At 40.0% G+C, this 14,828-nt stretch overlaps 1 protein-coding gene across 3 annotated transcripts in view; it reads left to right on the top strand.

The window, feature by feature from the left end:
* The first annotated feature begins 1,549 nt into the window (after positions 1-1,549).
* The window catches only part of MYH9 (myosin heavy chain 9), an 86,001-nt gene continuing 72,722 nt past the window's right edge, over positions 1,550-14,828 (top strand). The window contains exon 1 of one of the 3 annotated variants that reach the window (XM_020787689.3): positions 1,550-1,662. The gene's annotated coding sequence lies outside the window, so the exon portion shown is untranslated. Of the gene's footprint in view, positions 1,817-1,911; positions 2,093-14,828 lie in introns of those variants that run through there. The other 2 variants (XM_020787688.3, XM_020787690.3) reach the window with 2 other exon arrangements.

Below are 14,828 nucleotides of genomic sequence, written 5' to 3' on the forward strand. Positions count from 1 at the left end.
GACATCTGAAGTGATTTGATAGCACACAACAATAAATATGTTATCTGTATATCTGAAGTTGCATTTCTTTCTCCATATAAGTGCTAAAATTTATTTTCCTGATTTTCACTTCATCTGAATCAAATTCAGCTGTTTGTATACATTCTGTTTATAAATTAAACAGATGAGGACAAAAAACAAATAATTGTCTTGCAGCTATGCCTTTGGGAAATAATTCTGTTTCTCCACAGTCTGTCCCTACATTAGCCTCTTGCATAGGTTACACATTTTATAGCTTCCATATCAAGACAATTAAATGCTCTGGCACAGTAATTTATTTCAGAGTGATCCAAAAGTGACCCATATACTCAAAAGACTTTACTGCAATCTGTAAAGCACAAATTGATGTTTGGTACTTTGCAGTAGTCATCCGATAATTGCAATATCTAATGCCTCTTTTCTGAATTCACCTTGAGCATCTCAGATTTCTCACTCCATATATGATAAAAGATATTGTAAAGAACAGGATAGGGAGTAAGGAAATACAGTATTTCAAGGAGAAGTTTGTGAAGGATCCACCATGGTGATTACAAGAGGATTATCAAATGGTCAAAGTGATGAGACAGGTGAATAAGTTTGCTAGCAGAGCACTGTATGAAGGTAAATGAGTAAAAGTGGAACAAGAACGAAAAATTAATGATAGGAGGATGAGAGATGACCAAGGTATGGAAAGACTTGTTTGTTAAGGAACCAGAGAGGAAGAACTGATATATTATTTACGTTATATATATGGGAAGGTGCTTATTCTCAAAATTTTGGGGTGAGCCACGACATTTAGAAAGGAAAAACAATTTTTTAAAATAATATGATGGAGGCTGGAGGTGTTGGAGGAAGACATAAATGAAAGGAAAAAAGCTTCATGGCAAATTAACAGTGTATATGGTAACATATATGAATCATGAAATATTAAAATCCAGTGAGCAAGTGCCAAAAGTAGAGGTCACACATTGATAGGATCACTGTAAAAAAAAAGTGCCCAAAATGATTGAATTGAAACACCCGAAACTTTTAAGCAGTGGGATAATGAGAGATGATCTAGAGACGATACTGCTTTTAGATATTTAAGGCTGCTTCCCTATGCATGTGTTAACCTAGAAGAAAACAACAATAAAAGAATAGGTTCATTTCTGAGGAACCATGCACAGGATGGGAAGTGTTTTCTGGCCCAGGAAGGTGTAGTGAGCACAAAAGGGGTAACTGAGATTCATGTTTTGTCCTCAGACATTTTTCACTCCCACATTGCTCCTCGCCACACCTCAGTTAGCCAGTCAGAGAAACGTTGAAGATAGGCCTACAAAGAGCCGTACCCTTTAGGCACGAAAGAATTGGTTGCCTGCCCTGTCAATCTTTGCTCCTCCCTGCATAAGTGCACATGAATGCCTGTTTCAGCTTGGAGAGGGCGGGCTAATAGAAAAAGCGGGGGTTGGGACGTCAGTTGAGGAGATTAAAAAAAGTCTTGTGCCTCCTTTTCAGAAGCCCCACCCCCTGCCGGAATCACCATTGGCAGGGACCGGACCTCAGTCAGAGCAAGCTCGTGTTTTTATTGGCCGACAGCGCAGCAAGAGGGTGTTACAGGACTAAGCCGTGGGCGCTCCCTCCCGGCTTGAAACCTCGCCGTTGCCGGTGAGTTAGAGGCGTTGAAGCTGGAGCAGCGCGGCGGGTGGGGCGCCGGGACTCGCTGTGAAGGTGTCGGTTACCGAGTCTAATCTTTTTTACTTCAAGGAGCAGAAGCCGCGACGGCGGCGGCGGCTTTTTCCTAGGCTTTGGCCAGACTCAGGTGAAGTCCTAGCCGAGGGTCGCTGCGGGACGGGACGGGAAACGTAGAAGATGACGCTTGGTTTGCAGTTTGGCGCCGGCGGGTTGAGGTTCATTGGGAGGCGGGCGGGTGTGGCTTAACTTCTAGAATCTCTTTCTTCTGCCAAGCGGAGTGGAGTCCAGGAAGTGCCACCCATCGGGGCATCTGCTTTAGTTGGAAGCTGCCGCCTCTTATCTTCTGAATCCGTTCTGCCTGGGGGCTTGGGGAGCGTCCTGCAATTTCTACTCGCAGGACCAGGTGAATTTGTTTCCCTCCTCCCCCCGCCCGCCCTTGGCTTGCTTTCTTTTCCTTTCCTGCTCCTTTTACTGGGAGCACCAGATTGTGACTGGTCTCCCTTTTCTAAACCATATTTTTTTCCCCTTCCAAGCAACAACATCTCTCCGGGGAGGATCTGCAACCGTAGCCCTCCTGCTTCTTGGAAAGCGGCTGGCTTTCTGCTTCTCTTGACTCTTTCCGGGCTCCTCCGTGCCGCCGTTGCCCTGCTTGCAAGCGTTTTCGCCTGCCTCGCTGATTCCCGCGCTTCTCTTGGCATTGGGGGCTCCCCCCCCCTTCAGCCCCATCGTCGAAAGGTTTTCTGCCCCCCTTCCCCACCCCCACCCCCAATATATTTTCGATAAGGCTCCTTGCCCCTTGGAAATAACGGGCAGCTGATCTCCTGGCAGCTGTCAGGTCTCCCGCCTGAGTCACGGGCTGACAATCTTGTTGCCGACAGTGCCATGGGCTTGGCTTCCGCCCGCCGAGCTGGACTTCCTCATTCACTTCGCTCTGCCTCCGTCAAGGGAGGAAGGGAGTGACGGGGCAAGACGAAGCTTGCAAGAGAGATCTCGTGCCCCGTCCTGTTATCAAAACCGGCCAGATTCTCTCTCTCTGTCTCTCCCTTTCTCTTCTCAGACGGGTTTCCCTCTTATTAAACGTGGTCGGCTATCCCTGCTGTTGTTTAATCAGGGTTTCTTCCCAGCTGGACGGAGGGGTGCGCATATAATCCAGAGCAGTCCTAGAGTTTGTAGTGTGTAATGGGAATGGGCAACTGGTTCCACCCCATCAAGTAGGGAGGAAGTGCGACAGAGAACTGTAGTGTTCTGGATATATTGTTGCTACTATTTTTTGCATGCTTTGAAAAAAGGTTGTAAAGGTGTCAAGACATGTTACTGGTGAAATAGTTTCATTTGGCCATTGTTCTTGTTGCACTGCAATAGGCAGTGTGTATTGGGTAAGACAGTGCATTAAAAAGTTGATTTGTTCCTGCACTTGGTTCTTGATGGTTGTTGTCTTAAAGTTCATTAGTTACACTGACAGTTTTAGAAGCGATAGACATGTTAGTCTGAGCTACCGTATCAGACAAAAACAAAATGAAAATGAAAATAAGACAAAAGTATTGTGGTGCCTTAAAGACTAACTGCTATATTTTAATGTGAGCTTTTGTGGACAAGTCCACTTCGTCAAACAGATATTGGCCAGTTGTCTGAGCAAGTGGACTTGTCCATGAAAGCTAACATGAAAATATAGCAGTCTTTAAGGCATCACAATGTTCTTGCCTCTTTTTTAAATGTTCCTTTTTATTTTGCCTGATGTGAATAGCTAGAAAAATCTATGAGGTTGCCTCTGGATTTTCATAAGAGCCTAGGGGACCTGTGCTTGCTTGTTGGACCTCTATTTTCTATAAAGGACAACTTCTTGCTCTTTATAAGACTTAACTGATGCATTGAAGAAGGTGCCAGTGCTCACCAGCAGCGTTTTCCAGCTGATATGGTCATGGTCTTTTGTCCTGCTGTTTGCCCTGCCTTTACTTCCTCTTTGTGCAGAGACTTTCACCACTGCCACCTGCAGTACTCCTAGGGAGTGAATTTTGTTTTAAAACAAGTGGCTCAGAGGTATGTGTAGGAGCTTGTTGGTGACTGCTTAATTCCTGTAGATTGAGAATTAAGCTCAGTACTGTAACGTTCACGTTTGTCTTGCCAGGACACCTGAGCAATATCACATTCTAATTGCATTCAGGATATTCGTCCTGCATCAGATGTTTTGTGTACTGCTGGTAAATAAAACACAAGTGTGACCTGTATCTGTAAAATGTGACATGTTAATTGGTTATAAGTGGGCCTTGAAAATAAGTATGTGTGTGTGTATATACTTACATTTGTTTCTCAGGATGATTTTGTTTTATAGAGCCTTATTGATTAATGGTTCTAGTTCTATTCTAGCATTCTTGCTAAAGCTGCTCCCTTAACTATGTAGATAAAAGTGTGCTGTGATTAAAAAGACTGAAGCATCTGCCTTTCTGTAGAAGAGGCTGGTTTGTGAGGCTTGGTTCTTGGATTAACCTACTTCTGCATCTCTTTTTTCAATGCAGTTGCTCCCCTTAAGCATAGGTGTGACACAAAGTAACAGCTGTGTAATCAGTTACTGCTCCTGCAAAGATATGTTCTGACTTAGTCACCAAGTGAAAAAATGGTTGTAGTTCTTATCTTTGCCACTCCAGTGAAAACTGCAAACCTTTGCACAGACTAATACTGTCTGACTCATGCATTTGCTCTTGCTGTTTGTAGCTATGGTGCTATACTTATTATGTTCAACCAGAATGAAAAGTTTTACTTGCTGACTTGTTGGTTGAATGACTTGGGAGATCAATGTAATTAGCCTATCATTTGAGCTGTCTCATGGCTGATTATTATTGTTTTCTGTGTTAGAGAATCACACAGGCTGGTGTTTTGAATTACATGTACTGCTTCCTGACTATTACCCTTCCTTACTCAAGATAACATTACAGAAATACAAGTTTCTTATATTCTCCTTAGTCCACCTTTAAGCTCATGAGAGATAATTCAAAACCTATGTTGGTAATGACTCATATCTCTGGTAATGCTCTGTCACTTTGAGATTAGCAAAGCCATTTTCTGTCTAATGAAAGCTAGCTATTAAAGATGACCAGGCATGTGTTAATACTTCACTACGGGCTCATATTGCTGTTGGCATCTTGATTCAGTCCATTTTTCTGGAGCTGGCATATACTGAAGTACTGTATTTGGAAGGCCAGTTCAATATGCATAAATTTACTATGCATATGACTAAAATAGTTCTGTGAATTGGCTTTCTACAAACTTTTGTTTTCCAGAGGAGCATAGTTAGGTTATTTAGCCACATAAATTTATTATTTGAAATAAAAGGTAAAACTGTCATTATCGTGTTACATTTGTCAAAACTATATAGCATGAGACCTTGCCTACATTAAAGAATGTGTGAAGGGCAGAAACTAAGAGTTAATATGAGACCATATTCCTAGGCTTTGAAAACAGGACTGTATGTAATCTGCCATACTAACTGCTGATAGCCATTGAGCACTTGTGATTTAAAATCCCTGTGTTTCATGGGTTTGTGTTAGTCATGACATGAGTTACTGAATTAATTTTGGCATAGATGTGAAGGAAGAGAATGAAGTTAAATTGTAAAGCAGAAATGAAAAATTAACATTGGCATATTCTTTAATGTTGGGAAATTACATATTTTTCTCCTTTGTGTGTAAATCTATTTCTTTTTACTTATCTGACTTGTTTGACACTCATTTTGATATTAAATAAGATTCCTTTAAAGGTCATAGAATTCCTCAATTAAGAACAGGAGTGGATCTCAGGTATTTTGTGCCACTGCTGTTGCATGTTGAGATGTTAATACTAGTAAGAATGTAATTTGATGAAGTATGTGGTTTCACAAAAGAACCTTAAACTGTGAAATCTGGTAGTACTGAACTATGATTAAGCCACACACCCACCCACCTACAGTGAATGAGTGAAAAGTGTTTCTGAGCATGTGCTGATGAGGTGGGGAAGTAAAAATCCTTCTGAAAGCTGTCCTTGCCTTACAAGGTACTCTACTGGAAATCTCCTAACCTGGCAGGGGGTACCTTGTTTTGGAGAGGGAGATTAAAATTCTCTAGTTCTTCTCATGACTAATTAGTGCCCCAGTCATCATGTATCTGCTCACCCTTGAAAGGCTTCAGTAATCTTTGTAGCTTGAAAAGCATCTTTTACTGGAAACTGCCTCTGGATGGGAGTGGCTTGGCCTCCGGTTATTGTGAGGCAGTGCTTGCACTACTCACCCTGAGCTGCGTGTGTCTAATTTGCTTTGAGCACTTGGAGGCTGACAGTGTTGGGGTAGCCAGAAGCAGGCGGGCATTGAAGATAATGCAAATATTTCTCTTTGGAGTGTTTGTTTTCCTGTAGCAGCTGCCAGGATGCCCTCCTTGTGGGAAATGCACTGTTAGTAAGCCGGGCCATGTTTCAGCATAATTCTGGTCTAATCGGGTCTGGAGTTTCATGCCCTGGTGTAGCATGCTGTGAACATAGCATAACTCAAATGTGTGTAAAACATTTGATCATGTATTGAATTTAGGTTTTAATACCTACATGGTATGAATGGAAAGTTGAATCTCTCCTGTTGTGTGCAGGGCTGCATTTATTGCTTCTTGGATTTTCTTAAGGAGTTTGAAAACTCCCAGGGAGACCCTGAAGGGTATAGACATTGCAGTAGTGTCTGGTTGTATGGTATCAGGAAAACATAATGGCCCAAATTCTCCTAACCTAGTTACACCGGTGCAGCACAAACAGCGTAACTTTTAGAGGCATAGTATCCTAAGCACCCTTGGCATTATCAGTTGCATAATGAGTTGAATGACTCAGCATGCAACTGATAACATCTACAGTGATTTCTTAACTTGAGACAGTTTGCTTCCAAAAGTTACGACACTTGCCTACCTACGGGAGAGGATTTTAGCTGATGACTAGTAAATTACTTGTAGAATGCAGAGTTGCATGGACCAGTTCCTGAAAAGGAATTTTTTCCCCATGACGGAGCGATTTGAATGATGTGGTAACTCCTTATATAGTTTTGGCACTTGGATTAAAGGTAATTTAAATTTCCAATACTGAGATAACCTCAGTTTTGTTTTGTGAGGACTTGAGATAAATAGACTAAGTAGCCTAAATCAGCCTTCCACATACTGTTAGTCTCCAGGTATTTTGGACTGCAGCTGTTACCATGCCTTACCATTGATCTTACTAGCAATGGCTGGTGGGAATTATAGTCTAAAACATCTGACCAGTACTTCAGGTCAGGAAAGGGTAGTCTAGGGCTAATTAAATGCAAATTATAGCTTGTGTATAATCAATTTTTAGGCAAATATTTTCTCTCAACCTGGTATGTGTTCACTACTAGAAGCTTCTGTGTGTGGAGGCTGAAGTATACTGCTGAACTGTTTGCAGCAACATAATTCTTTCTGAGATAATTTAAAGTGTCTTTGTTCTTACCTTGATCTGAAGTACTCTTCTCCAAAAATGGTTGTAGTTTTTCTGTTAAAAAGGGTGCAGAAAGGTGACAAGATACTGGTATTCAACTTCTGCCATTCCTCTCATTGGCATTGTTGGCTAGCAGTGGTAGGAGCTTTTAATCCAACAACAGCTGGAGATATGCAGGTTGCCCAGCTGCAGCATAGTTGGATGGTATATACCTGACCCTGCACAATAACATTGCTAGAAGTTGCATCTTAAAGGAGTGCATTATTTTACTGACATCTAATTATGGCTTTCTCCAATCATGTAACCTGTTCAGGCCTTTAGGAGCATATCACCGCCTTCCTAAACATCTGATCTTTGCACCATAAACTGAAATATAGTTAAGGGGTGATTACCAAATTGTGTATGTTTTACAGTGTATGACTAAGTTGTTTTTTTCTGTCATTTTAAAGCTCTTGTGTCAAACAAATGCTGCTTCTTTATGTAAAAGTTGTAGTTCACTTATTTTCATCTCTGATTCTGATTCAGACAGAAAATACTATACTATGAAGCAAAATTCAGAAACAAAACAAATAAAAATAAAAAAGAGAGACCTTTGGGTAGTGTGGGCGGCATATAAATTAAATAAATAAACATGTGGTACCTAACTATTATATTTTTATGTGAGCTTTTGTGAACACATCCACTTCATCAGACATATGGAAACAAAGTGAATGAAATATGGATGTGGAAAGCCATATTTAAAAAATTGCTTTATACACGTGTTCAAAGTAAAAGAAAACAAGGATATGTAAAAGAATGAAAGCACCATCAAACATTGTAATTTTAGCTATAGTACCATGTTACCATTTTACCCAACTAGACCAGCATTGTAAATGGCTGTTCTGCAAGTGCCATTCTTGATGTAAGTATCCATAGTAACAAGGGATTTTTCTATAGTGATATACTTTCTGAGGCCTAAATTACATCCTTTTTTTGTTTTTCTAGACATTTGTGTAAACCCTAGTGTGCTGTATAGTTCATACTTGTTTGTTACTGTAGAATCTAGTAGATTAGGAGTGCAATCCTGTGGGAGGTCATTCTGGAGGGTGTAGGAGTTTTTGGAACTGGTATAGTTCACTTCCCTCACATTGAACTTAGTGTAAGAAGAACAGTTTAAGAAAATGTTTGGACTGATCCTGTCTTCTGATCTACTGGTGCAACCCCCAACGCATGATTTTTGATTTACAGTATTGGGGACTTTGATTTTGGCTCTCCCCACCCAGACAGTTGGATTGTTTTTATAAGGGTGGTATGTGGCTAGTTAAATAGAAAGTTACTTATAGATGACACTGAAGTATATTAGAAGTGCTTCTAAACAAGTGCAGGTGAAATAATACTATTCAGATTTAGCTGAATCCAAAACAGGTCCAGTAAACAAAGTAGATGGAATATTAGAGATGTTTAATTACTCTTTAATACCAGAGTCCTAGAGATATTTAATTAACCCCAACCAAAACAAAGACATCTCAGGGATAAATGCAGATGTTTAGCAAAAACTATTGTTATAATGGGAAAATATAGTCTACCTTGAAAGACAGGAGATACACTTGTTTATAGTTTATTTTCTTTCAGTGCAAAACAAATGGCTCTTGGTTCTAGACAAAAGAACTATTTCCTTGGCTGGTCTCCTGAAAGCAGAGCTTGCCTTTGTCAAATGTGATAGCGGTTTCCTGTTTGCTTCTGGGTGAAGGGGCAAGTTATGTGTGACAGCAGCAGTTTGATGTGCTTAGGCATGTAGAAAGACAGGTAGTGTTTAGAGAATGCCAAGTGACCTTGGCTGGGAGAAAAATTGGAGAAAAAGGCTGCAGGGATATAAGCTTCAGAAAGAGTTTATATTCCTTTATCTGAGTATGCTTTCTGCTGTTAAACTGTTCCTTATTATCTGTATGTGATGGGCAGGTCAGTGTTTAATAGAACTGCTGCTATCACAATGAGTAGGGTCCTAGGACACCTTGATCTGTAGCTCATATTAGTGGTGGACATAATAGTTGTAACTGAGAAATGTGCAAGTATAGTGTAATCAGTAAGAGTATCTGAGTAGGATCCAGGGGTTCTTAAACCCCCTTTTGCCTATGGAAACTGCTGAAGGCTGCTAATAGTAAACCATGTCTTGAATATCTCACATATTATAACAGCCCTAACAGTTGGAAGTTATGGAACCTAATCCCGTGAAGTTTTAATTGTCTTGAAAAGGCAGGCATTCCATGAGTTATGTTCATTTTCTTGGGCTGAAATTATCTTGTGGTAGAGTAAAGCTGCAATTGTTGGCCTATAGCGAGCATACACGTTTAAAAATCCATATTACGGTACTGATTATACTAGACTAAGTGGGATTGAGGTCATGCTTTTTTGGGCTGACCAAAAACAGTACTTCCATAGGCAAGGTATCTTAGTTTTATTTAGTGCATGAAAGGGGTTGGGTAGGTACAGTCCAGAAGCCAGTTAAGGCTTTCTGCCATGATCTGTGTGCATCACTGATGAGAGTACTGGGAATAAGGCACAGTCTCTAGACTGTGAGTTTCTCTGTATCTCTTTAACGTGCACTAGCATCCTCCTTGTTTTATAGATTCCCCGTTCTTCTGCTGCATTGCTATGTGACTGCAGAAACATAATCTGAAAGTATCTGGACTCAGGAATTTGTAAGGTTTGAGAGACTGCGGTCACTACTAGGGAAGGAAGCATTGTGCATTGTGTGAAAGGTGTCGGTAACCTCTTGAGTAGCTGGCTGCAAGGCTATTTTAAAGTTTTACACAGTGATAGGCTTGTATTTACATTTTAAAAGATCTATACAATATTTTGGAATTCGATCAAGTGAGCTGTATTCTATGAAAGCTTATGGCAAAATATGTTAACCTTTGAGGTGCTTAGAGGTTTTGGTTGTTTTTGCTGCAACAAACTAGAAACTTTTGCTTAAGACATGGCATAAGAACTTGCTGAACTTTATTATTTGCTGAAAAATAATTCTCTAGGAACCTGAGTTTGGTTTTACGTTATGAAAGCACATGCTGACCTTCCTTTGCTTTTTTTTTTTTTTTTTTGCTAGACATCACATGCCTTGCCTCTCTATTTGTTGTTGGATGGTGGTGATCTGCATTCATATGCATTTCTATTACAAGTTCAGTAGCTAGGTAACAACCTTTCACTTAAGTGTGAGCCAAGAAGATGTATGAGGAATTTTGATGAAGAGATGGTGCTTAAAAATGATGAGCTTGAAACTGATGCTGTGGCAGAGGAAGATGAAAATGTCAGGAGAAACCAGAAAAATTGCCATTCTGCTTCCAAATTACAGTATATAAGGAGTACTTTTGGCTGCTGTGAAACAAGAAAGACTTAGTTCTAATGTGTTTGTATGCAGAAAAAGGTGCTATTAGCAGTACTTTGAGCATTTATGCCTGTAGGCTGAAGGGAAAGGCATGCTTGCTCCAGTCATCATGAGCAATGTCCTGTGTCTGTCTCGAAGATTTCGTTGCCTGGGGAAACATGGTGAACTCTAAACCAAACCCTTTGAGCTGCAGGGATGGGCTGGTGTTTCCAAAGCCACTGCTGTTGTCTCAAAGTGGGATTACTCTACTGAGTGGTCATGAAGAATGTGCACTTCCTCTGGAATGTTTTCCTTGTGGGCATGCTGTCCCTTTTCTCTGCTGAGAACGCATGGACTGCACACAGGGTAATAGGAAACAACAGTTGCAGAGAGCATGCTGTGCTAGATTTGGCTTGGAATAAGATAGGCTTCATGTCTTGGGTATGTGCCAGTGGAGCTTAAGTGTGCTAAAGATGGAGTTTGAAACTAATAACCACCTCTTCCCTGCTCTCCCTGAATATAAGATGCTGTTTCCGTGCAGCAGTTCCTATACTCAGTATGTTGGGCTAATTAATATCAGCTTGATTCTCACATGCAACAGTGTTCCAGGCTGAACTCTACAACTGATTTATAATAGCAGGAGTGACTAGTTGCTTTCATATTCTTTTGCCGGCCCTCCCACTTGCTCCTACTGAGCAGGCTCCTGGTATTATAAGAGCCTCTGTATTATAAGAAACCATAACCATCAGGATTCACTAGAAGTGTGTAAATCAAGGAAGAAAATAGTCAGAATACTAGTAATCCTCTTGTCGTCATTTTTATTTTGTTTTTATTTAAGTAAAGCCCAGTGTGTTTGGCTTTGTGTCCTTTTCAGGAACACCTTTGGGATATTTGCAATGAATTAGAATTCCAGTTTTGAGGATTTTCCTTTTTGGTTTATATACCTCTATATTATTGATCGATTAATTATATTCTTGTACTGCTCCATAGTGCACAAGCACTCTCTGAGTGATGTACAAACAGCAAGGATATCATATAACCAAAAAGGACAACAAAATAAATACTTAAAAGTATTAATAATAAACAAAGAACAAAACATAGTTTAAAAAACCACAAATGGCCTGGTATCCTCTGCTAAATGAAGACAATTGAAGTAAAATTATCTCCAAACTAATACCCTAACCACCTAAACTTAAAATAATAGGTTTTAACAAATAGCATACAGTATTTGTGCATTTCAGTGCTGGTAGTTTGCATAGGGCAGTAAAGTACTGTAAACCTTAACAAAGCTGATTCAAGCAGTTAACTTTTCTAGCCTTATATCCAACTATATTTTGGCAATAATTCCCTTTTCCTCTGTCTTCTGTACAGAGCAAATATTCCAAACTGTTTGCAGAGGTATTGGCTGAAATTCAGTAGTTATAACCAGAGTAGGCCCATTGAATCAGTGGGGTTTGAGCATTCAAGCCTGTGTTCAAGCCTTTGATTCAGTAAGCATATTTTAGTTTTCACTTACCACTGAATTTCAACTACTGTGTTAAAAAGTATGTGGGATTTACAGATAAGAGCATTGAATTTTGCTTGGGCTCTCCAGTTTGCAGATATCAAGCTGTCCGGGTGAAAAAGCCCTGTCATGGGTTTGCTTCCTCTTATTTTTTTTTTCTGTAAACAGGAAGGAAAAGTTAGTAATAAATGTAGTGGGCAAATTAGGTTATTTATAGAAAAAATACATACTGGCTTTAATGGGTACTTTGTTGGTTTCAGCACAGTTAGGCTTCTGCGTTCTATGCATCACTTGCACCTAATTTGTATTAGGTGCTGTGCAGAAGTGGGGGATGTTTCTTGCCTTTAGGCTCTGAATAGGGAGAGGGAGGGTGGGGGAATTGAAGGGAACTAGCTGATGAAGAGAAAGAGCAGTTAAACAATATGGTAACTTAACCTTTAAAACAGGAAAAGAAACAAAGCCCAAATAGTACATAATGTGGGGGAAAGCAAAATAGAAGGTTCAAAAATATTTTAAAATGAATTGAAACTTTAGGAATTCTTATACAGTAACAAGAGTTTGCATTCTTAGTGATTGTGGATTTCATACAACTTAGTGCAATCACTAGGACTAGATTATGGAAATAATGTAAAATAACTTGTCCACAGTATTTTAAAAATAATTCTTGGTCTGAACTTTTTGTTCATTGGACCTAAAATGGAGCAAAAAGCTATTTGTGTTGGTACTCTCAAACACAAAAAGATGGTCATTCCCTTTCAACTGTACTAATAGCCAGCAATATTTAAATAGTGGATTCTAAATAAATAATATGCAAGTTGGCAAAAAGATCCTCTTGAACTGTATAATTGAATTCCATATTTGTAGACACACAATTTGGGCTGATCTCTTGCAGAGCTTGGATTGACACCAAGTAAAGAGTAGTCCATATTAAGTGTTGTGATATTTGCAACCTCAAGTGTGGCCATGTAGTGTATATTCTGAGTGTGTCTGCTTTCTAAAAATACCCCCAAACCCAATAAGGCAAAAATTGCTCATAGCTGAAATCCTGTACTTGCTTATCTGGGCATAAAGCCCACCAAATTCTTTTGTGCTTCTGAGTGCATATGTCTAAAATTGGACTGTGTGTGAAATACAGATATATTCTGCCATTATTTACTTGGTCAGAATACCCTTACAGTTGTGTTTAGGAATAGGAGCAGAGAAAGCTGCTACCACAGTGTCAGTCAGTGGGTCCATCTGATTGATTGGCCAGAATCCTATTGCTGATTTATGCTAGTGTAAGGGAAATAGTAAAAGTTGTGGTGACAGTGTGCCGCTCATCAATGAGGTGTTAGTTACATTCTTGAGTACTTGAGCATGTGACCATTGAGCAGCAGTTTGCCACCTTTACAAATCTGTTATGGAACTGTAAATCAGTACTAGGATTCTGGTCACCATTGCCCACACTGACTAGTATTGGTTTCCTAACTCTGCCTGGAGATGATGAGTATTGAATCTTGTGTGAGCAAAAACATGTGTATTCGGTTGTAGATCCTTTCAGTAGCAAAAAGGTCTAAAATGATTGTAGTTCTTTTGTTCTCTTTTCTTATAAGGAAAATAATACTTGTAAAATAAAGGCTGCCTTTCCTCTGCATTGCTATCATATGAAAAACTTGGATTTTACCTTGCAATTTATAAAGCACAGTTTAGAAAGATGGCCTTCCTAAATTATTGTTCCATTTTGCCTTCTCAGTTGTAGTACTGTTGGGTTACCTTGAGCACATTTTTGCTTTGCCACGTTACTAACAGGATATTGCTAATCTGAGTGCCTCTCATTGTGCAATTACAAAAGTCAAGAAGTATATTGCTGTACTTGTCATTTCAGTTAATCAGCACGTCTACTTAATGCTTGCAGAAAATCTTTCTGCTTCAAGTGCTCTGTGTCACAGAATGTACAGGTATAAGGACTACCAGTAGCTCTTTCTCCACCATGTGTTTATCTTGAGGTTAAACTGGAGAGATTTATATATTTATATTTACATAAACAAGATTCAAAAAGCAGATGATGGCATGGATTTTAGGGAGCCATATTCTCTGCAGATTCAGGATGACTGGGCTGTGGGAATTGGGCTTTGTATTCCTGTAGGCAATACCTTTTCACTTTGTGATCACACAGTGCTGTTTAACATCCTCTCATCTGCTTAACCCTACCTGCTGCACTTACCAGTTAGGCAACATTTGCTATATAATTACAGCTTAGGGCTTCCTCCCCTCTTCCTTGCCGAATATTTGAGCAAACTTTGTTTTGGCAACTGAGGAAAAAGGAGCTTGGTTCCATCAGCAGACCTAAATATAACCCAGGAAGCTACAAGTTGCATTACAAATTTGGGTGGGACTATCTATAGTAAGATTTCACATTTGATTAGATGGCAACATATTGACTGCTTAGCCCTTGTTTGGGTTTAGTAGCCTTCATTTGCAAGGCAGCTAGAAAAATTCTAAGTAAGCAAACTTTTAGAAGACAAATAAGAACATAAGAAGAGCCCTGCTGGATCAGGCCAAGGGGCCATCTAGTACAGCTTCCTGCATCTCACAGTGGCCTCAACAGATGCCTCTGGGAGCACATGAGACAACTAGATACCTGTCTCCTGATACCACTTCCTTGCATCTGGCATTTTGAAGTACCTTTCTTTTAAGCCTAGAGATTATACATCCCCATCATGGCTTGTAACCTGCGATGGAGTTTTCCTCCAGAAATCTGTCCAGTCCCCCTTTCAAGGCATCTAGGCCAAATGTCATCACCATATCCTGTGGCAAGAAGTTCCACATACTTTTGCTGCCCATTCTCCCAGTTTGGAGAGATCA

This window comes from Pogona vitticeps, chromosome 5 (genome assembly GCF_051106095.1).
Source record: "Pogona vitticeps strain Pit_001003342236 chromosome 5, PviZW2.1, whole genome shotgun sequence".
Classification (NCBI taxonomy): Eukaryota; Metazoa; Chordata; class Lepidosauria; order Squamata; family Agamidae; genus Pogona; species Pogona vitticeps.